The following is a 25,003-nucleotide window of genomic DNA, read 5'->3' as shown; positions in this document are numbered from 1 at the left end:
ATATACAACATGATTTCAATACTTACTATAAAGCTACAACAGTACTGATTGATTCTGGTATACATATAAACACATAAATGAATATAACATTATTGAGTACCCAGAAATATACATTTCCCTGGTAATACAATGAGAGGGAGGATAGAATTTCAAATCACAAAACAGCTGGAATTTCTTTACAGCCTACTTGAATAAAAAATCACTATGTCACAAATGTGTGAATATTACTTGAAACTGAAACATACCATAAATGCTATGAGTTAAATGAGTAATAATATGGCTGAAACATATTTCTAGTAGAAACATCTAGAATGAAATATAAACCTAAATGTTAATGTTCTAAAATTTGGGGGCATTGTCCTGCTGCTTTGTAAGTGACTGATATGTTCACTCCTATAGCAGGACCATCTATTCCCTAAAACCAGGTGAAGAGGTAATGAGCAACTTCTCACTATTAAGTCAGGAATGCTTAACACTCAGGTGGGATTAAGGTGTAGTGAGACATTTCAGTAAAGCATAGATCCCTTGTAAGCTTCATGCCACCTCCTCATACTTGAAATATTCATTTCAGTTAGAATGAGAAAGTAAGTAAACATGGCCAAAATATTATTCCATAAGCTATTAAATGACATGAATATTTGATTCAATATTTTATAGGGGAACACATTTTGTAGTTTCTTATTTAGAAACATCATCAAATATCAAAATAAGTAAAGGAGTTCTGAAGAAACTATATAAGAGGAGCATTATGTCATTACTAAACAAGTTATTTCATATTAGTTATAAAGATTAAAGTGAATAAAATATGATATAAATGCTTAATTTAATAAAACCTAATAACACATGAAATACTATGTTTCATAAGTAGTTAAAGAAATAAAAAAAAAGATAATTGATATATTTGTCCATCATGTGGACAAAGGTGAAAAACACAGCAATGAACATTCATAGAGAATTGCTAAAAATTTCAATGATATAGAATGCACTATCTGTGAACCTCTTTTTTATGGCTTGTACTATTTTATTAATGCATAGTCTTTCTTAGTAGATCAAAGATTTTAAAATAAACATTGTATTTAATTCCACGAATTAGTTTTTAATATTTTATCTTTATTTACTCTGGAAATTATTTTTATATATGGTTTTATTATTATACTATATTTTTGTTCTTCTCATTTATATTTTTCTGTTTCTTTTTACATATGTGATGGTATTAAATTCCCTCTAAATAGTTATGATTTTTTATATTCCCAGTTGTATATTTGATCAATTTTGTAGCATTGAACTTATATTTATATTGTTATTTTCCACTCCTTTTCTCATTGTCATTATGTCTTTGCTTTTCTGATTATGTATATTCTTTTCTTATATTACTTGAAAACATTAAATGAGAGAATACTTGCTTTTAATAGGCTCTTATTTTCCCTTTTATATTTATTAATTATTACTGTAGACATAGATGGTGTGTAGTATGAACATGCATTATGTGTTTATGAGGTATAATAAACAAGTCAGGTTAGTTAGCATATCCAGCATTTCCATCTTCTTAATGGATACTAAACACAATCAGTAGAAGTAATGAATGTTAGTGTTCTATATTATAATGGGACAACTATAATTCATATTAAACTATTAAGTATTTTATTAGTAATTAGAAGAGAGAAGCTTAGAGTCTCAAAATATAAACTAATGATAAGGAGATGAAAATGTTAATCACCCTGAGAGAATTTCATTTTCTTCAATCAGGTACATACAGTGCTGCTGAAAATCTAGTCTAATTCATCTTTATCTACATTCTGCTCTGCAATTGTTCCCTCTAGTAGGTTCTTTCTATTCCACATGCTGTTCAAGTTAATTAAAATGGTGCTCATGTTTTTTCTCTCTTTGCAATTTACTTTCTTCCTACACTATTGTACCAAAAATGGGATCTGTTAGATTTGCTAGCACAATTAGGGTCCAAATAGTCAAACAGTGCCACAATGGCTTTCATCAATCTGAAAACCTCCATTTAATCCAGTGAAGGTAGGAACAACTGGTCACTGTTATATTTTTTTGTCTTTAAAAATGTTCAAATGCATAGTATATAGAGTCACTAAATTCCATGCCTCACACAAGTGGTAAGTAAGGATTACCACAAGTACTTACTTTTCATGGATTATTGATGCTGTCTATAATATCCAGAGAGACTAGTAAATTTAGATTAAATCAAATCAGAGGGCCAATTCCAAGAACCATAAACTAACTTGTAAAAAGGCATCCTAAGAATTCTATTTTTCTGGAGTTACGATTTGTACCAAAATCTGTAATAGGGTTCTCTAGAGGAACAGAACTAAAAGCAAGTGAGTGAGGGAGTGTGTGTGTAATTTTAAAAGGGGATTTATTAGATTGTCTTATATAATCAGGGGCTAGACGGGCCTGAAATGGACACCTTCTAGCTAGAGAAGCTGAGAAACAAGTAGCTGCACAGCCCCAAAAGCAGGAAGCCTCAGAATGAGAGATACCATTCTAGCAGCTCCAGTCTAAGGCTGAAGACCTTAGACTGAGATTCTCAGGCGTGAGTTTACATGTGAAGATAGAGAAAAAGCTGAAATGTGAGGTCCATGTGCTGACCACAGCAGAAAAAAAATAATAACAATAATTATGTTGCTCAAGAAGAATCAAGCTCATCAATGTTGCACATACTTTCAGTCTTCTTTTTTTTTCATTTTTTTTTTTTTTGGTCTCTCTGGGCACCCAGCCTACCAGTCAATGCCACTCACATTCATAACAGGTCTCTCTTAAATTCACTGACCCACAAGCAAATTATCTTTGGAAGCAACCTTCTAGATAGACCAGAAATATGTTTTACTAATTTCCCAGACTTCTTTCCATTCAATCCAATTGTCAATCAACATTAACTACCACATTATTATACTTTAAAAAAAATCAGACCCCATTTTTATCTGGATCCAGCCCTTTCCCAGAAATCTGTCTCTCTAAAATGCACAGTATCTTCACATTTATATCTAAGACATGCCTCAGTCTTAAATAGTTTAATACAAACATAAAATTCACATTTTACCATCTACTGTCGTTTTGGTTTGTGAATGTATGATCACTTCCCACCCACATTGTTCTAATCTTTTTCTTTGCATTAAGTGCCTATTTTCAAGCCTGTTTGCTCCGTTTTGAGATCAAAATCACTTTTCTGAAATGCTTATAAGGTCTAGTCTCTCCTTTGTTATAAACTTTTATATGTAGCTGCACATAGTTATCAGGATTAATATACAAGATCTTACATTTGCTGACCAGGTCTTGCCCACCTCTGCAAGCTATTTCACACAATACTCTCTACCTTTCTCTCAGGCCTGCTACGTAGACCTTTTCCCATTTCTTCAACTGTCTATTTTCTCTTGAGACTTTTCTCACAACTTGCTCACAAACTAAGTCAACTTTCAACTCCCCCCCCCAACTTTTAAAAGACTAATTCTTAATCATTCTCTAGAATTCCTTATTTTCAACTTGTTGATTTATCACTAGAGTCAGTTTTCTGCTTAAAAGTTTCCATTAGCAAAATATATTCCCCACTCATAGCATATAAAATTCCTGTTAGATTAAAATTCCCTAAGGAAAAACACCTTAGTTCACTCCTATAGCTCTGAGATTTCACATGATATCTGCCACACTGAGTTGAGATAGTAAATGCTAGTAGCCAGAGCATGAAATTTATATATTTTTATATTTTCTTATAAAGGTACAAATTTTAGTTTGATAATATTTTGTATTCAAGTTCTTCAAATACAAAAAGAACCTCACTACCATTTGATGGAATATTGGCATATCAAGTTGTCTCTGAAGCTCTTTTTATTTTCTTTTATTCTATCTAAACCGAGTTGTAGAATAAATCTGCTTGTACATATAATAAGTTAATCATAGAAAAGTGAAAATAAATTTGCTAAAGCAAGGTATAAAAAATAGTTTTACTAACCTACAGGTAATACTATAAGCATTAATTAAAAATAAACCTAAGTTTGGTTTTCTCCTGGGTGATCAAAGATTGGTTAAATTGTTATAACAAATATTTCTGATATTATGCTAAAATATGTGAAGGCTGTATGTCATCACTTTATATAGGGCATTAAAAGTGATTTTAGAGATTAATTATAACATGGTTATTACATGGTTATAACACTTCTAAACTAGAAACCATGTTGTTTAAAAACTCAGTATTATTACTTTACACCCTCCCCCACCTTTTTTTTTTTTGTATTTGTAGATGGACAGCATGCTTTCATTTTGTTTGTTTATTTTTTTATGTAGTGCTAAGTATCAAACCCAATGCTTCACACATGGTAGGCAAGTGCTCTGCCACTGAGGTACATCCCTATCCCTACTTTAGCCTTCCTATGTTACAAATACAAAATGCTCCTTACCTTCACATTTTCCCACAATGGACATGCACCACAAGCTTTCTTGGCTGAGGCAGGCAGAGTACAGCAGTCCCTATCAGTAAGAGTGTAATTTCTACCCTGACAGTGAAGAACATGCAACTTGCAAACTGTCAGAGGCAGTATCCTTTGGCTTCTCTCATCTCGAGCACATACATCCAAGGAAGATCTGAAAAGAATTTTTGACTACATTATTTACAAGATCTTTGTTTTTAAAAGCTGAGGAAAAGAAGTAAAAAGTAGACCTTTGAGGTCATTACCCCACAGATTATCACCCACAGCAAAAGATGAAACATCAACTCAAATTCTTTTCACTGGGGCCCAACCCCTTCAGAGCTTCAAAATGAGCATATTTACTCTAAGCATTCACAATCCTTCCAAGCATAGATACTGTGGGTTGATTTATTTTTAGCTAGGACAGATCAGATATAGCAAATTAGATGAGAAGGTAAGTTATGCCAGCAACTGTCAATGAATTAATAATAAAGGAGACAGAAAATTAGCAAAGATCACTCAGAGAGATTATAGTCAAATGAAACCATTGACCACAGGAGACATTAACTCCTCCCAGCCCAGCAGCCCAAAGATTTCATGTTCATAATACAGCATGTCTAAGAATTAATAACCTTGAATCCTCAAGGGAAGATAAAACTGTATTTTACAATGCTATTTTCTAAAGTGTCTATGTTTACAAAGTGCTTTAGAAATATTTCATAAAGTGTGCTACCTTTTTTCTTAAACATTGGAGCTAAAATGGTAAGAGACAGCTATTTAGAAATGTCACCACTGAGAACAACTACATTTCTAAATACTGACAGATAGATAAGAAAAGCATTATTTTGTGAAAACTCAGATAACAAAACATTTTTCATATACCATATGGGCTCAGAAAAACTTTACATTCACATATTTTATTTAGCTCTAATATTTTCTTCTTTTTTTTTTACCTAAAGCTCAATTTATTTAAAGTTGCTTATATAACAAAAACATTTTTTTTTTGTTTTGTATATAACTTTTTTCTCTGTTTATTTTAACTTTAAATAGAACTACTCAGAACAGCTAAAAGGGCAGAGACCTTATAATGCCACCCTGTTATCAGTATCTGATACTGTGAAATGATACAAAAACTCATATCAAGTCTATAAATCACTGGCTGCTGATTAACTAAAGGAACCAGTAGAGTTGGAAAGAGAAGGAAAGTGATTAACAGAGAGTAATTAATAACAATTAACAGAGAATAACAGCAAGAGTCAGAATGTTTCTGGGCTGACTGCCATTTCCACTTACACATTCAGTTATATTCTTCTGCACCAGAGGTTACTACACACAATCATTGTATGAATCACCCACAGTAGGTTCAGGAAGTTCTATATGGGTGCCAATGACCATGGTAATTGAAAACCAAGTATTTAGTTGGTAGGTTAGTGTTTCAATTTTTAACCTTAAAGATGGTCCATGAGCTGAGGGGCTAGATCTAATTCCCTGTTTCTTCCTAGACCCTCCACTCTTCCCCATCTGCCTGGGAGGCCGGCATGTAAAGGTTACACTTCTTTGTCCTCTAGCTTCAGTTGGGTTTATTCAATGGAGAGCCCTGGTATAGGCAGGGAAGAAAGTGAGTTCAGCTGGGGTATTTATTCCACTGGCTCACTCCTGTAAGATCTCCTAAGGTCTCATAAAAGAGAAGTCAGCTTCTCCTCTGCAGCCATCTCACCTAGTTCTCTTAGTCTCCAGGTTTCATGAGTGCTCCCCTCCTCCTGCCTTGTCAGGCCTGAAGTAGACATATGGCCAAGCCTTACCAGTCCAGGAGTACTGCCCTGTGGCTTCTAGTTTCCTTTACTCAGCCCTCAATTTTGTAAACCAACCTGCTAATAAACCTCTTCTTGTCCTAATTATAATAAATAATCTCAATAATCCAAAATGACATTTCATTAATTATTTATAAATTTAAATGTTAATTTGAGAAGCTGCTGATGTTTAATTTTCAAGAACACCTGATTTGTTTTTACCTTTTTGGGAGCATAATTCATACACAAGAATTTCACACATTTCTCATGAGCACACTGATGAATTCAGACATATGCATATATCTCACCAGCACATTTGTTAAGCCTTAATTTATTATCTCTTGATTGATATAACAGAATGTAGTAACTTATATTTGATTGACATATTCTATTATTCTTTTTATTCTGTCCATAATTTTATTTGTACCTAATATCTGAATTATGGACACGAAGTCTTACAAATTTCACAAGGTGGAGCCAAAAAATATTGTTTAAGAAACAGTACTAAAAAATCATATGTACTAGAAGATGTAATCTTTGTTCAACATGAATAATTCAAAACATAACTTGGAGATGTCCCATACCCAAGTACAATAGCTCTAACTCATTATTATTGACTCAATAATATTTTATGTATGCTGTATAAAATATTTACTCAATCTTTCCATTGTTGTCATTCAATAAGATTCTGAGGATTTTTTTGTAAACATTAATAATTATATCTAAATACATTGTTTTATAGACACATAAGTCTCAAAAAATCTATTTGTTTATTTACCTACCTGTCCATCTATCTATCTATCTGATTCCATGGAAGGAAATGAAAAATGAAATTGCCAATTTGAAAAGCACATGTATTTCAACTATGATATTCATGGCAGGATTACTTCTGAAAGCTGTGACAAATTACATTTATTCATAGTTTAAGTGTATGCTTTTGCCTAAATCCCTGACAGGGTTAGGCATCATGAATTTGTAAAATTGCTACCAGCTTTGTGAAAATATACCAAACTGATGGATTTATAATGACATATTGTATCTACTGATATTTGTATTTCTTTGACTACATAGTTTTCTTTATTATTTCCTTATTATCTTTATTTAAATATTAAACATGTGCTCTGTTTATTCTAACCAAAATTATATTCCCTCAACTTCCTATTGATTTTATTTTATTTAAATTCAGCAATATTAAAATGTTCATATAATTTTACTTATTTACCTAATTTCATATTTATCTTTCTCCTTAGAATATAAGCTCTGAATATGAAGAATTTATGGTTTTGTCCAGAGTTAAAGCCTCAGTAATATCAGATTTCTAGTCATACAGTAGAACATTTTTAAATGAGATAATAACAAAATGAGATGAGTTTAACAAAACAAAGAATTCTCTATACATCTAAACTGCTACTTGAAACATTTGATCACTGGTGCCCTACACATGATTTTTCCTACTAAATATTTCACTTTGAAAATGCTGAAAGTGTACAGTAGCAGCCCCCTAGAAAACATCCTCATTGTTAGGTCAAGACAGAGAGAAATATATATGTGAAATATAAATGTCCATTTGTACTGATTGCATTAGGTCACAACTGGTTTTCTATCAACAACATCCATCTTAAAAGGCAAGAATCATTGATTTAGTGGCAATCATTCTCAATATATCCAAGACCATCTACTGTGTTCACCATATGGGACAGAATATGACTATGCAGAACCTAATATTGAGCAGAAAGCCAATATTGACTTCCTGTAAATGTCAAATTATTTCTGGAAACTGCTGCTACATTAGAGCCATATAAGCAAGATTCCAGGGGTGTAGGACCCAAACAATAACAACAAAAAGCAGCACATTGCTTGTCTCATGTTAGCAGAGCTTTTAATGTGCACCACTTGCCCTTTAATATTCTGGAGAGCAGAAGAAAACTCTGATCTGATATCATGTCTTTTTGAAGATCAAATGTTTCTGTAGAATATGTACACAAAATACTGCAGAGATTTATTTTAATTTCATCTGAAAAAATGTTTTGATTTTAAGTTAAAAAGTATATGTCATTAATAAAGATCATGTGCCTTGATTAATAAGCAATGTCCTACACTCCATAGTCAGACATGTAGAATGAGAGTTTTCTGTATTCAAATTGACTAGAATCACATTTGTTGAAGTCTTTTGGATAATATATTTAATATAGGGCCATATTTGGCATACAGTAACTATTTTTCATTTGTATTTAATAAAAATATTGTTTTAGTGATAGAAATATTTCTACCCTTTAATTTTGCCCATTTTATGCAATAATATATGTTTTATAATGAACCCAGTGTGTCTGAACTATTATCATTTTTGACATTTGTCCTTATGACAGACTGAAATCTTGGAAACTCTCCAGTGTTTCTTTGTTTGGTATTTACAATAGAGATTTTTATTGATATCAATTAATGTAAACATGATACAACATTGTGTGATGTTATGGAAATGTGTGTTAGAAAAATAATAAACCATATTAATATCTTGCTTAAAAAATTGATTAAGAGCCAATTTAATTTGGTTTCTTATGGGATACTTTACCTGAAGACAGGTGAAGCATGAGCAAAGTTTATAGTAGCAAAAATAAAATAATGGCATTCTGTCCAAAACGGGCAGTGTAAATATACACAAATGCTAACACACATACACACACACACACACACACACACACACAGAGAGAGACACATACTCACAGTAGGCAGGCATACCTCATCAAACAGGTCACAGGTATATAAATACAAATAAAGAAATTCAATTTTTTTGCTAATAATGTGTATGCTAGTGAATTCTCTCTAGTGAGTGCTACAATTTTAAATATATTTGTTATATATAAACCCAGATTCACTCTCTTAACCCAATTATGAGTCTTCATTCAGATAAACAACTGCAAGAAACAGTGAGGCAATATGATGTAAGACTGAGTCATTAAACTTCACATATGAGAACACTCCCTAATTGAGTATAATCTAATATGATGAAGTGAAATCTTAAACCAAATAAAAGTCAATTAATCTGAGTCTTTTCAATTCTATCCTTATTGATCATATTTTGATTGAGATATTCCATTAAAGTATCATTTCTAAAAGCTAGTTTCCAAATGTAAGCCATTATAAATTCTTTTGAAGATAAGTATAAAATGTAACACAGTATTCTAATCTTCAAATCCACTAAATCTTTTTATTCTCATATTTTGAGACTTCACCTAAGTTTCTAGGTCTTTAAAAGAAGTAGATTACTTTCATGGTATATAAGGTTGTTTTCTAGCATAGAGAAAATCTGAGAAAAATTCCACTGTAAAAATTAAAGATGGCAATACCATACTTCCAATATTTCATATTTTATGGCATTACTATTTGTGTTTGAGGCAGACTGAAAATCTATTTTATTATACTTTCTGAGATGGCACTTTGAATTTAAGCTCCATTTTCCATGGCTTATAGCTTTTCCACTGAATACCTTTGGCGCTAAACTTTATCATTATGGTTCTTAACCTAGAATGAAATGATTCAGAAAGTTTGAAGAAAATGTATTTTGTGGTTTTTGATTTAAGTAACTACAGGGAAATTCTTTTGGGCTGTTCAAAAATAATACACAGATAATTTTTTATTTCTGAATCACTCATTCGGAAGCATGATTTGTGTTAAAAATATGTATAAGGCAATTATGTTCTATAAAATGTATGTGCATATATTTAAATTACTTACATATAATCATGAGTAAAATATTGAACATATTTTTCTTATTGCTCTGTTCATATCCTAAAATTCTCTATGATTTGTCAAAGGCATCAGAAGTTTTGAATTGTAGGCTTTTGTAGGAAATACTTCTGTACTGAATCAAAATGAGAAATCTTATTGCAGGAGTGACTAACCACCTATTAAAGACACAGGACTTTAGTAGCTATTTAAAAGTAGTCTGTCATTTTTGCAGGCTGTCAAATTTCCCCATTCTCCCATTTCAAGTATACATACTTAAGTCTATTTTTATACCCATTTCATAAAATCAAAATTTAAAAAAATAATAAAAGAAAAAATCATAAATGATGAAAATGACTCAGACTCACATGATATCTCACTCAGCTTTGGAACATTTGGAATTTTCAAAGAAAAGGGGAATAATCATAATCATGTCTTATACAGTATCCCTTTTAGAAACAAGGAAATAAATTTAGCCACAAGCAGTACTGACCACAAGCACAATATAAGTGACTTTACCTCATTCATATACATGAACAAACACATAATACACATATGTGATTATATGTGTGTGTATATATATATACACACATACACACACATATATGTGTGTATATCCATATATACACATGTATGTTTATGTGTGTACATATATCTACACACTTATTCATATATATATATATATATATATATATACACACACACACACACACACACACACGTGATATATACAATCTATCCTGGGACACTCTTAAATTTGTATTGTAATTAAATAAAAGATAATGTAGAATGAATAAAAGACAGATCCATTTATATTCTATAATGTGTATTGTCTCTGAATGCTTTTATTGTAATTAAAAGAAACTGATAAAGGAGTACTTGCTTCTTAGTTTAGATGCCTATAATTGTAATATACAAATACTGATATGATTTTTGTTAAATTTATTCTACATGGTATTATAAGAAAAGCAATGGATGACATTTTGACTTTGAAACAAACTTTTAGACCAACCTATGACACCATGCTTATTTTTTTTGCAAAGTTTGTAATTCAGACATGTGTATTCCATGACAAGTAAGTGACTTTATTCATCTCATATTTTGAGAAATTATCATTATTCAATTAGGTACTTTTATTTTTAAAGATCATTGATGAGATATAATACACATAGAAAATTGAGTGATCAGGAATATATAGCTCAATTAGTCGCATTAATTAAAAACACATAAGAAGAATTGTGTACAACAATAGATTTAACGGAAGCAGAAATCCCCCTCATACAGCTTTCCATTCTCGCCTTTCATGAAGTAAACAGCTTCCTAACAATGTTCTTGAATAATAAAATGACTCTACCTATATAAATGGACCCAATATTACACCCCTTACTGTGTTTATGACATTGGCTGCATAAAATTGCAGTTTTTCTTATTGAGATGAAGTAATGTTCCAGAACTTTCAATTTAACAGGACTGTGACTTGGTGTGGCCAATAGAATCTGATGGAAATTATAATTCACCTGTGGTTCTGAAAACTTTACTGTTTTTGTGTATTGACAATGTTCCTGTAGTTCTTTATTGCATTAAGTTGTACCTGGACAAACTTATGAAGAAATCTATTCTAGCCTTCTGGAGAAAGATGAGACTAAATTTGCCTAGACACAAGGCAACAGTGCATCCAAGATGATTAGAGCCATTAAAAGGACATGTGGCTCTAGCTAATCAAGAAAAATCACATAAGATCAGAAGAAATATAAAGTAGGTCATTTTTTAAAAAAATAGTAGTAAATTCTTGTTACTTTAAGCTGCTTTTAGCTTTGGTGTAGGTTAGAAAACAATATTATACGCTGAAGTCTAAAGTCACTTGAATTTATTTTTCTCAATATTGCCTTTAGTATTATTGTTCTCATGTAGTTCAGTTTTGTGTCATATTTATTTCTATAGAATCAACATTAATCAACACTTATTTTTTATTTGTCTGTATATTGGTATCATACTACATATTTTTTTCTTACTAGAAAGTTTTCTAACATTTTTTGGGTGCAGTGAATTATACTCCTCAGTTTTCTATTCGTGTGAAAGTGGTTTATTTTTGACTTTTACTATTAAATGGTTTGTTTGCAAATGGGGATATGAGTAGAATTTATTGTTTATATTATTTCAGTCTTTAGAAAATGTTCTTCCTTTGTCCTCTGCTTTCCATTATCTCTGTAGAAAAACTGGCTTTCAGTCTTAATATTGTTCCTTTGAAGATAACAAAATAACATGTTTTATTCTGCTCTGACAGTGTTTTAATATTTTTCTAATTTTTATTTTCATTTGTTTCATTCTGATGTACCCATTCTGATATAATTTGTTATATATCTGCCTTACATAGCCTTCCAGAATTTCTCAACTCAGTTGACTTCTTTCCACCAATTATTGTCAATTGAAATATTCTGGATTCCCTATTTTCTTTCTCTTCTCCATATTGAACTTAAATTTCAGGTAGTGAATGGTTATGCTATGGCTCCTATTTTTCACTTCTCATATATTTTTATTTTTTGTGTTTTACTGGTTTCAATATATATATATATATATATCTATATATATATATATATATAGATATATATATATATATATATATTTTTTTTTTCTATTGTCCTATATTCCATTTCACTAAACCTATGTTGGCAGCTTGTCTATTTTTTAATCTTGGCATTAAAAATCTGTAGAAGTACTGAGCACTAGCACTCTGGTGAGGGGAATCCACATAGATGTGCAACCAGTGGAGCTTGCTGCAGTTGGGGCTAGAGACTGTGGCTCTCTGCTTGTTTCTGCTGCCCTGCCAACTTCCTAGAGCAGAAGAAAAGCTGAGTATAATAGCAATTAATTTTCCACTCAGACTATCTCATAGATGTGTAGAATATATTCATTTGAAGTAAATAGCCTTTTATAACTTAGAAACAATTTAATAATTGCTAGAATTAATACTTTGCTCAGTTCTTGTTGGCCAGGAAAAAGAAACACATTTATCATTTACTATATAAATGGGAGTAAAATATTCTCAACATTAAATGCTTACCTTATATTATTTTATGTCTCTTTAAAGTGCAAAAATAAATTATACTCTTTATAATATTCTTTTCATAAGATAATACACTAGTTTGTTATTAACTCTCATCCTAAAACATTATAAACACACTTTAATATCTCCAATGTGAATTTATTAATTGTTGTAATGGATCAGCAATAGATAAATCATTGCAGAGTTCAAAGTCTTAAAAACAATTTTGAAATTAATAAAAACACTAGAGACATGGGCAATAAGGTATTGGTATGCCTCAAAAAGAATAATGAAAAGCATCTTAAATGGGATTGTGTACCTATAGGGTGCCTTCACACAGGCTGTCTCTGTGGCTTTGAAAATGAACGAGACTCATCTGGATTACAAAGAAGAAGTACATCTAAACCAGCAAAACAATAGAGAGCAATACACTTTAGTGAAGTAGAAGAACCTAAGAAATTGAAGAAAAATATATCATTCCATAATATCTATAAAGAGTTTCCTCGTGGTCTGGAGAAATGTGTAAAATATCAGTTGGAAGTGCTAATATTTTAATATTTATGCAGCATTAAATATTAGACGGTTGATGCTGTGGTGCATATGAATATCAGTTAAGGTCACCATTCTTCTACCCTGTCACCCTTTCCTGAGTCTATAAATCACCCTTCTACTTTCAGATTTATTTTATTGTTTAGTTCTTCATGACAGAAAGTGCAACACTTGTTTTTCTCTGACTTATTTTGCTTAATATGATGCCCTCTAGTTCTATCCATTTGACTGCAAATCACAGGATTTAGTTTTTCTTCATAATTGTGTATATATTTTCTGAATCCAATCATCTGTTGATGGACACCTAAGCTAATATCATATCTCGGCTAATGCGAATAGTGTTTTAATAAATGTGGACATACAGGTATCTCTTTTGTATGCTGACTTATTTTTCTCCTGATATATATCCAGAAATTGGACAGTTGGATTATATGGTATAAGCTGATTAGCCATTTGTCTTACTGGGATACATAATATTAATAACTTACATCCAAGGTTCTCAAACTTACCTGAAGTGGTGTTCCATTTTATTGTCAACATTTCTATCATGGTGTCTAAACTATATCCAAAAATTAGGAAAGTACAGAAAAAAAAAAGATGACTATGATCTCAGTAGAATTTTATGTTAAACTAATTTTATTTATGTCATCAATTTTTACATGTTATGTTTTTCTGTTGTTCATTATTTACATAAATAAACATAAAACACATTTAATGTAAAAGTCATGTTTACATACATTATTGGTTAGATTAACGATGAGTCATGTAGACTAAATTATTACCTAAATAATGCACTGAATAATAGAATTAGGGTGTGTTTCTTAAATTCCTAAATGCTGTATATTGAAAACAATGATACAAACTAACATAATGTATGAAAATTTTCAATTCCAAAGATAACCTCATTTTCTGATAGTAAGTAAAAACTACTAAAGCAAATGTTTAAAAAAAAAAACAGAAACAAACTATATTCCAATGATAAATAAAAGTTCAAAGGTATAATTTCCTTTTAAAGTGACTTAGCTTGTTCATTCTGTAGTTTTAATGAATAAGGCACATAGTTGATATAAAAACAAAAAAACAATTGTAAGCTACAATTTAGATAAATAGTACAGCAAGTAGGTTTTCATAGATGAAATTATTCACTGGGGTCTTTCTGAATCTCATTTTCATGATAAAAATAAAGAACTCACAGATATATTGCTATTATCAATAAATTTACCCTTCAAGGAGTACCAGTACAGGGTTGTTGACAGAGACAAGGACTTAAATCATGTGTGCATTTTTATTTCTCAGTTGCTCTGTTTTCCATGACTTTACTGTGAATACTGGAAATGAAGTAGAAAAAAAAAAAGACTAACATTCATACAGGTAACAAAAAAAGGATAATAATTCCACCAAAGGAATATTTTGTTGTTCTGGACTTCCCTTATATATTTTTTGCTTGCTTGTGTTAATCACTAACTATATCAAATTCAAAAAGTTATTTTGCCTCTCTAAGACTCAGTTTTCTTTTTTTAACTAATAAAAAGAATGTTTCCTTCACATATGTATATCAGATGAGGTCACCATTCTTCCACCCTTGATCTCTCTCTCTCACCCATTCAAAAATGTTCTGAAATAACCTAAGCAATACCTTCAAATCATAATAAGGATTAATAAATTTATATTCTTCTTCCTTAATATTTATTTCATGCTTTTTCTAAAATAATATTTACATACTATTTTAATTGAAATTTGATTTCAGACCAAACACAATTTTGTATAAACATTTTAATATAATTAGCTTTCCCTATTTAATGCCACATATAAAGACATAAAATCATGGACAGATATCTCACTAGCACTAAGCTTAAACAATATTTATAAAGATGAGTATGTTTATATTATGTAAATATTATGAAAATAGTCATTTAGTGTATCAAACACTCACTTTCTAGAAAAAAAAGAAAGGTAAGAAAAGCATAGTTTTAAACATTTCAGAAAATAAAATTATCACAACATTTTTAACAAAATTACATATATACATAGTATGTACAAATGTCTATATAGTGCATCTATTTTTATAAATATGTAGCTCATACAACATTGATTAATTAAGTGGATTATTGGAAAGCATGTTTCAAACACATATTTATATCATGGTCATCATTTGTTCTTCTACTGAGAGTGTCAAATTAATCATTTTGTGTAGTTAATCAGATATTTATAGCATTCACATTTTCCCATTTGTCTTCTAATTAAGAAAATAAAAGGATTATAATGAATGCTTATTTAAGATTGTCTCTAAATCTTTATGCTGATCAATTTTCCCTCATCTCCTTAGTTACACTTTATTTTATTGTAAGGATTTTATAATAATCAATCATCATATGCTTCTTCCCTGCACAGAAGATGCATGGATTTGCTGCAGTTTGTTTATTTGGCTTTTCTTTCAGCAATTATACTGCCAAAGTAGATTAAAATAAATTGTAGATTTTACAGATTTTGAGGTAAAAATTAATGATAATTGCTAAAATTGTAGAGCAGACTTATTGGGAGTATAGACAAATGAATTAACTTAAGACTAAGACACATTCATCATATAAAATTATTAATGAAAAATTACTGATGAAAAAAGAAAATTTTTCATCTCTCTATATTTATTTCTACTGGAAACTACATGTGAATGAACAAACAGAGTCTTGAAATTTAAATTTTATTTACTGTTGAATTCTATTGTATAATGAAGTTTGTCATTTTTAATATTACTCTCTTGAAGTTGTATTAGGTGTTCATGTGGATTCTTTCAAACTTGCCTCTCCTACAAACCCCTGACACACAGCTATGTCTCAATGAATATCTGCCAAAGAATGTATGGATGAGTGAATGAATTATTTTATTTTCATTGTAGTCATTAAATTGGTAAGAAAATGAGTTTTGCATGTGATTTTAAAAAGAAAAAGGAAAATGATCAATGGAAACTTTTAGTGTAAATCATAGTATATGTTTTGTACGCATTGGAAAATGCCTCATTTCTAAAATGTTCAAATCTCTAAAGCACATGGAATTTGGGTAAATTTGTTTCAAAATTAAAGTTGATCTTACCTCTAACTTTTTAGTGATCTTGCCTATTTTAAAATAGATATTAATGTGAAAAGACCTCACTCTCGGGCTTGGGCTGTGGCTGAATGGTAAAGCATTTGTGTTATGGGGAGCCACTTCAGAAAACACTCTTAAGTCCAAATTCAAATAGTGAAAGCTTTATTTATCAGGGCAGGGACTGTCACCCGCCCATAGAGACTGAAGCTCTGTGGGAGAACAGCATCTTCCTGGCCTGTATCCTAGGAACTTAATAGATGAAAGCCACAACTCATCATGCAAGCAAGCCAGTCACAGAAGCTAGAAAAAAAGTGATCAGCTTTGCAACTCAGTTAACTACATATTGGGTTTGAGCTGGTGTTAGACAATCCTATCTTGAGTTTCAGCAGGTGGTTAGCTGGATCAAGAATCTACTTCAAAGTCTTTGGTCACCAAGACCACCATATCCTGGGTTCAGTACATCTTGTGGGGTACAAAGTACAGAAAACAATATATTATAAGAAAACAGCTTTCATTTCAGTTTCTCAGAAACAGCTCTTATAACAGTTTTGTTTGTTTGTTTTTTTAAATAGAAGGCAACAAAATAGAGAGTTAGGCTTGTCTATGACAGTTCTTGCTTTATAATTGCCTTATCTAACTTATCATTTCTATAATCTATATTTTTTACTAATTTATAACTTCTATCTTATACTCTTACTGATTTTATTGATTACTTTACACCACAACAGTTTGCCTCACCTATGTGGGGCTCTGGGTTTGATCCTTAGCACCAAATAAAAATAATAAAGTTACTGTGCATTCATCTATAAGTTAAAAAAAAAAGAGACTCACTCTTTCATTTCAAGAGTATACTGTTGGAGCTGGGGCTGTGTCTCAGTGGTAGAGTGCTTGCCTAGCATTTTGGGGGCACTGAGTTGAATTATCCACACCAAATATAAATAAATGCAATAAAGGTTCATTAACAACTAAAATATATTTTATAAGAGTTTACTGTTTAGAATATTTAAATTTTGTGATTAACACGATTTGAATTTGAATCTCTTTTGAAGCTAGTGATAGTATTAGCCATGAAACTGAGCCTATTTTCCATTCTTTAAGCTGTGTGACACTTTCTCAGTTTTTGTCTACAAGAGGTATTGGAAAGCACAGATTATTCAGCATGAGGAACACACTTCTCACATGGTGAGTTGTATTACAGGCTGCATTTATTATCTATAGCTCTTGTCAGTGTAGTGGTAAGTATATCTCACAGTTGGATACACAAAATTAAGTCACTTAATGGATTTGTAGTTCAGTTGATTGAGGTCCACAGGTCTCTGTGCACTTCTGGAAGACATTTTATTTCTTCTGTAATTGTCAGTCACTGTCATTTCCACTTGATTGCTGTTCTGTGACTACTCAGAATATAGAGAACTTTAAATGGCCTCAGAACGGTGGTAAAATGGTGTTTAAAGTACTTTTACACACAAACACACACACACAAACACACACACACATACATATATATATACACACACACATAAATACCTTTATATTGTCTTAAAAGTTGTTTTTTTTCCTGATAGAACTGGGATGTGCTTGGTAATAATAAGCACAGAGCTTTGTATTGGGTTTATTAAGCACAGAATAGAACATCCAAAGATTGAAAAGAAAACAACACATCACAACAAAACAACAACAACAACAACAAAAACTCATAGAAGAGATAATTTTAGTAATATCAGAATTTCAACATAGAACTCAAAAGGTCCCAAATAATGAAAATTTCTTTAAAAAAACCCTTTGGTACTTTTACACATTTGAACTCTCCAAACATAGTTATGGTCCTTTAGAAAAATAAATTCACACCTCCTTTTTTTCTTTGGAAATGTGTCTGTACATTTTTTGACACATCATCTCAGGAAAGAAATCAAATGTTAGGAAAGGAAGTTTGGCTCAAAATGATTTAGTGTTAATAGTTCAGCATTGTTAGGATCTTGACAGAATTCAAGGAATGGTTCTTCATTTTTCAGTGCCAGAAACTTTCTGATTCAAAAATCACAAACAGCAATTTTTTCTTTTTTTTTTTTTAATCTCATTGACTCTGTGAAAACATTAGCAAAATTCAAATAAATAGCACTTTTGCATTCTTGAGAAGTTCGGAAAAGCTGACTGAATTCCATATTGAATCCTCAAACTGGCCAGTGAACTAAAGAGCTTTAACAAACACAGTAGAAGATAAGTGGTAAAATTTAATAAACATACATTTTTTAGCAGCTTATATGGAAATACCAGAGTTAAAAAATAAATAATACATATGTAGTTTTCACTATTAAAATATTTATTGATACTTTCTAGACATCAAAATACAAATTTAAAATATCCTTTTGATTGCTAAGAACATATTGAAGAATAAGAAATCAAATATGCTTCTGTTTATATATTAATAAGTTCTGGAACAAAAGTTTTATTCTCACTAATAAAGTAACATTAAAAAATATGACTTAAAAGTTACCTAAGTGCAGTTTTGAGAGACACAGATATACATATGAATGAAACTTTTAGAAAAATAAATCTGGCTTGATTGGATGTGGCTTAGATTGTAGCTCAGTGGTACAGCACTTGCTTAATAAGGTAATCATGAGTTTCTGGGTTTGATCTCCAGCAGTATAAAACAAATAAAACAAATGAAGAAAAACTTTTTTTTTTTTTTTAGAATTAGAGAACATATGATCATAATTTTGTACATAGGAAAGTGAGTATAACTAGGGTAAGTTTCTAACTAGACAGACAGTTACATGCAGGTGAAATTAAACATTCTGTTGTTTGATTATTATGTTCTTCAATTTTAATAACTCACTTTTGACTTATTAAATATGACCAACTCAATGAATATTCCTCAAATTTGCCACTATGTGATGCCTTAAAATGTTTATTTAGAGCATTAAGTCAAAATCAAAAAGTCTCTAATTTAGAAATCATACACACCTATTTGAAAAAGTTTTGTTGAAAAAACATACAACTAACGATTATAATAAATACATGAGAAAAATATGAGAAAGACAAAAGTCAAGGATGCAAGAGCAATATAAAAAGCATTCCCAGACCGAAATAAAATGTGGGTGGTCTGTATTTGGAAGATCCAAATTACAGAGTGATATTACATTAGACATAATGGAAAAAGCAAAAGTAGTGGTAGGAAATTTGCCTAAATGAGCATTGACATTGGGACTTAACTATTCAACAAGAGGATTAGGTTCCAAAAGAAGACTCCAGATCATAGGAAGACAAAGCCAGACTTGAAAGGAGTTGAACAAATTTAGGTGAGTACTTTAACTCAGATGGTTAAATCATTAACCCACTTATGGTAGCTAGCCTCTCATGTGAAATTCATATGAATTGTAGAACTAAATGGGGATTTAGTGCTTCTCAGGATTCTTAGGAACAATCTTACATATGATGCATGTTTAAACCATTTTGTGAAGATAAGTTGGACAAATATTTGGGAGTTAAATTCTAAGGGAATAGAGCCATTAAGTGTGCAACCAAATGGGAATTTTCTACTACCTACATATGGCAGGTTATAGGGCAGGTTTTCAGCAGATGATTGAAATATTTGGTACTGCTTATACACAATTGAAACAACTATTATTTCCAATGGGAAAATTTGAGTATTATTTGATGCAAGTATACTTTAAGCCATGCTAAATCAATTCTACAGAACAATATTGTATGCATTTTTAAAATACATTTGATTATTTAATATAGGGTAATTTAAATTAAAAGATGGAATGACTTAGCTATTATAAATCTCTCATTTTGGTAGGCAACTTCCACTAATTTCTAAAGCTCAGATTTCAGATATCCATTTATCTTATACTCTTCTACTTTGTATTTTTACATTACACATGTCAAAAATAATCACTCAAATAGTTCTCATCATATGATTTTTATTTACAAATTGAGAATTACAAAGCAGAAACAATATCATTTTAATATTTTAGAATTCAAAAGTGTTACTCTGTCACTGTTAAAATTTATTTAAGTGTCCATAAAGATAATTATGATTTAATCATACTGAACAAATAGTTGTTTTAAATACAATTTCCACCCAGAAAACTTTGGAAGTTATCTTTTAAAGCATGTAGGATTGAAGATGTTAAATGCCTTTTACTTCTAAGGATTGATAGTATGTCTAAAATTCTATATGAATTACACAATTTATAATTTAACAGTAGAAAAAAATTCGCTGCCAATCTGAGTGGAGGAGGTAGAAGGCAGATATCAAAAAGTGACAAGATGGCACCATGGCAGGGATGACCACAGTAGAGAAGGTGAGGCACAAGATCCAGGTTCTGCAGCAGCAAGTTGAGGATGCTGAGGAGATGGAGAAAGCTGGCCAGGAAAAGGCTGAGGCTGTGGTAGCCTCCTTTATCTGGAGGAAGAGGAGTTGGACCTTGCCCAAGAGTGCCTAGCTACTGCCCCGAAGTGAGAGAGGTATGAAAGTTATTGAAAATCAGGCCCTGAACTATGAAGTAAAGATGGAACCCAGGAAATCCAACTCTAAGAACCTAAGCACATTGCAGATGAAGTGGATAGGAAGTACGAAGAGGGGGCTTGTAAGTTAATGATTATTGAAGAAGATTTGGAATGGCAGAAGAATCAGGTGAGCTTGCAGAGTCTCCTTTCCAAGAAGTGGATGAGCAGATCAGAATGATGTGTCTGAGGGCTACTAAAGAAAAGTATTCTTAAAAACCAAGATTGACATGAGGAAGAAATAAAGATTCTTACTGATAAGCTCAAGGAGGCAGAGAACACTGCTGAGTTTGCTGAGAGTTCTGTTGCCCAAGTAGAAAAGACAATTGATGATTTGAAAGATAAACTGATATTCACAAAAGATTAGCAAGTTTGTACAGAAATGATACTGAACCAGACTCTGCTTGAACTCAATAAGATGTAGACCTCCCCAGGCCTGGCCCGAGGCTGCTTCACATGCTCTGCCTGTGGGGCCAGCCAGACCAAAGCTGACCTTGAAATTGAGGGCTGATCTTCAACTGGAAGGCTGCTTTCTCCTTGACATCCCCTGTACTCCCACACCCTTGTCTTTTCCCCCAAACTGTCTTTGCCTCTTCCCATAAATGCCAGCTGGGCTACAGGCTGAACACCTTTGGAAGTAACATTTAAGGGAATGTGAGCACAACATGAAGTGTCTTTAAATCAAATTCTGATGTACATATTTTGTAATTACTTTATGTTTTTAGAGTAACCATAAACATTCCAAATAATTCCACAGCTCTAAGGAGCAATCTAATTTCGTTCTCACTTTTGGAAGGTAACTTCCCAGTCTAATTCATATTGCCTTCTCCACAGAGAAGAAAAACAGGAATGGGGCTACCCTACTGAGAGACAAATAAAGTGTAGAGAAATATTCCACTATCTAATTCCTCTGTACAAAGTACCAGCCAAACCAGAAAGGTGATTCCAAGAGGAGTTTGCCAAAAAATAAAACCATGGTATTCTACTATTCAAGATTTTTTTTTTTAGTATCTTTAGATAACGTTATTCTTTTTATTCTTTTTCATTGTGACCAAATAAAGATGATCATACTTCTGTGACATTTTGTTTTTGTGGTGCTGGGGATTAAATCCAGGGCCTTTTTCAGGTTGGGCAAGTGCTCTCCTTGTGATATTTGTGCATGGGGCACATGGGCATTCAGGAGTAACCAGTGTTTCTTTTTGTGCCAGCATAGGCTCTGTGGAGTTTCGTCCTGAAAGCTGAGCACTGAACTCTTATAAGCTCTTTGTCTCCCATATAAGATAATAAACAAACAGTTTGATTGGATGTTCTTCTACTATAGAGTTGCAAAAGCATCACCCATAACTGAGTTACAACACAGTCAGGAGAGATTTACCACTGAGTTGGCATGCATGCTAAGTGTGACACGTTGCCTTTTCTTTGTTCTGGAAGAGCCTCTAACATTCTACCACTGAGCCATAGCCTCAGTCTGAGACCAAATTTTTCTTCCTTCTCTATCCACTTCCCCACTGTTCACAGAATAGATTGTGGGCCCCTTAACCTTGAGGTGACCTCTCTTGCCTTCTTGCAAAAAAGATGTTTTTTCCACTGACTTAGCAATAAAACTGGTGTTTTGCCACTGCAGGCCAGGGGAGGTCTACTGATCTCATTCATCATCCCATCAGGTTTCTCTGAAGATGCTATCTCTAGAAGTGCCATCTCATTGAGCTTTGTGTCAGTCAGTGCTAGAGAAAGCTTATGTACAAAACTCTTTAAATTTTATGATGTTTGGAAACTTTGCTTCTTTAGGATTCAGATACCTTTGTATCAGTCAGTGCTAGAGAAAGCTTATGTACAAAACTCTTTAAATTTTATGATGTTTGGAAACTTTGCTTCTTTGGGATTCAGGTACCTGGCTACCCTATCTGTCTTTGAGAGTCCTACAGTCTGGTCTGGCATTTTGCTGATCTTTCAAAGTTTCTTTCCCAACCCCAGTCTCCACTTTTAGGTGAGCTTTCTGTGAAGTCTGTTAAATCTATATCCTGCAATTTATTGGCTTAAAATATACTTTCCTTTTTTGTGGTTTCTTTGGGGCCAATTGGGAGAATAAAAGAACAATAGTGCAACTATTTTGATTTTGAATATTGACAAGAATCTTTTTGAAATAAAAACCATTACCTCAAAAAAAGAAAAGAAAAAAATTCTGTAGAGTAAAAGATTAACATGTAAGTGGAAAGAGTTGCCTTTTAGGTTGTAGCAATGTATAATAATTTATAAAACATACACAATTTTACTTTTTTTCCTCTCTCCCTCCAAGTTGATGTATGTTTTCTAATTGGTTGATTTTTAAAATAATGAGAGAAATTTAAGAATAATTTTTACGTTATTCTTTTTAATTCCTGCTATTATAAAATATGAGACCATATAAAGAATGTAACAATTTGCCATTAAAACTAAAATAAAACAAAAAATTGTTATGAAGAAAAAATTTATAATAAATGATTATATTATGTACAAAAATAAGTGTATTGTTTAAAGTTTCCTTTTTTATATTTAAAATGTGATGACCAAATAGCATCTATAATAAGAGAAAATCTCTGTGCATGGTCAAAGTTTCCTATTATATTTCTCATATATAATTAATGTATGCAAATTGATGAATTTAGATCCATGCAAATACCTAGACACTTTCACCAAAATCCAGACAGTAAACCTATCCAGCACTTTCAATAGTTGCCTTGTGTAATTTTGCTTTTTTTTTCCATATATCATAAGAATTCTTAACATAGTATTTATTCTTTATCTAATTTAAATTCCAGAGATCTGCTTTGTAATGTAGTGGCTGTTCTTAGCAAAAAGGTATTTTTTAATTGGATTAAATACTTCAAAGAGACTCTCAAGACCAAAGTATTATTAAATGTCAATATTTTTTTAAGTTTCTCTTTCTTAACTTTTGACCAATCCATATTTTATTGATAAGAATCCAATGAACTATGAATCCCAAAAAGAAAATTAAGCCATATGTGTTGGTGTCTAATTGTATAATTATTTCAGAAGAGAATAATCCACTACTGTAAGCTGTTTAAGTAAGTAAAACCAGATTTTCCACCATATATAATTCCAGTATAGTTACACATACTTTCAAACCCTTTTACATCTAAAGAACTTTTTTATGTCATAAAGATACTGGAATTAAAAATTTTGATGCTGCCTGGTTATTTATTCATTAATTATATATATAGGGGTAGAAATTTGTAATGTTTTAATATGTCAGCATTGATTGGCTTGTAATGACCCTTGATTTTGTTATTTGGCTAAAATACCCTAAAGTACATTAATTTATTTTGAGCTTATGCACACTTTGTTTCTCATATTTGTAGTTGGAATATCAACTTTCAAGGTTATTAAAATCCATGGTTATTAAAATTTTATGATTATTAAAATTCAAATTTAATATTTATTATTTACCTCTCAATCCAAATGGATTTTCAATTTCCAAAATCATTTTTATGTCTAGAGATATCTGTTCTCTTCTCTGTGAAAGATAGGATATTGGAATAAGATTCAGGAGATCTTAACTAGAGCCTTAATATTTCACTAATTTTTGAAATATTTCAGATTTTCACCACTGAATAAATCTTATAAATCAAGATCCTTTCTAACACTGAGTCTAGGGCATATCCAGGAAAATTCTCAAGAGGTATTTTGTTGTTTGTTTGTGGTCCCCTATCACATATATTTTGATGCTGTTTGGTAATTTTAGTCGATTAACCATGAAATAAATTATGTATTAATATATATTTAAGGAATTTAATTGACCTACATTATGTTGATTCTGTGTATAACATGTAATAAAGTAAGTTAAATTCATACATAATTTTTTTTCAATTGAAATTGATTGA

The 25,003-nt window shown here is 31.4% G+C and overlaps 1 pseudogene; it reads left to right on the top strand.

The window, feature by feature from the left end:
* The first annotated feature begins 20,893 nt into the window (after positions 1-20,893).
* LOC143641053 (tropomyosin-like) lies at positions 20,894-21,546 on the top strand (annotated as a pseudogene).
* Positions 21,547-25,003: the final 3,457 nt, after the last annotated feature.

The sequence above is a fragment of the Callospermophilus lateralis genome, unplaced genomic scaffold (genome assembly GCF_048772815.1).
Source record: "Callospermophilus lateralis isolate mCalLat2 unplaced genomic scaffold, mCalLat2.hap1 Scaffold_83, whole genome shotgun sequence".
Classification (NCBI taxonomy): Eukaryota; Metazoa; Chordata; class Mammalia; order Rodentia; family Sciuridae; genus Callospermophilus; species Callospermophilus lateralis.
Note: the sequence above shows the minus strand (reverse complement) of the source record. Positions and strands in the feature narration are given on the sequence as shown.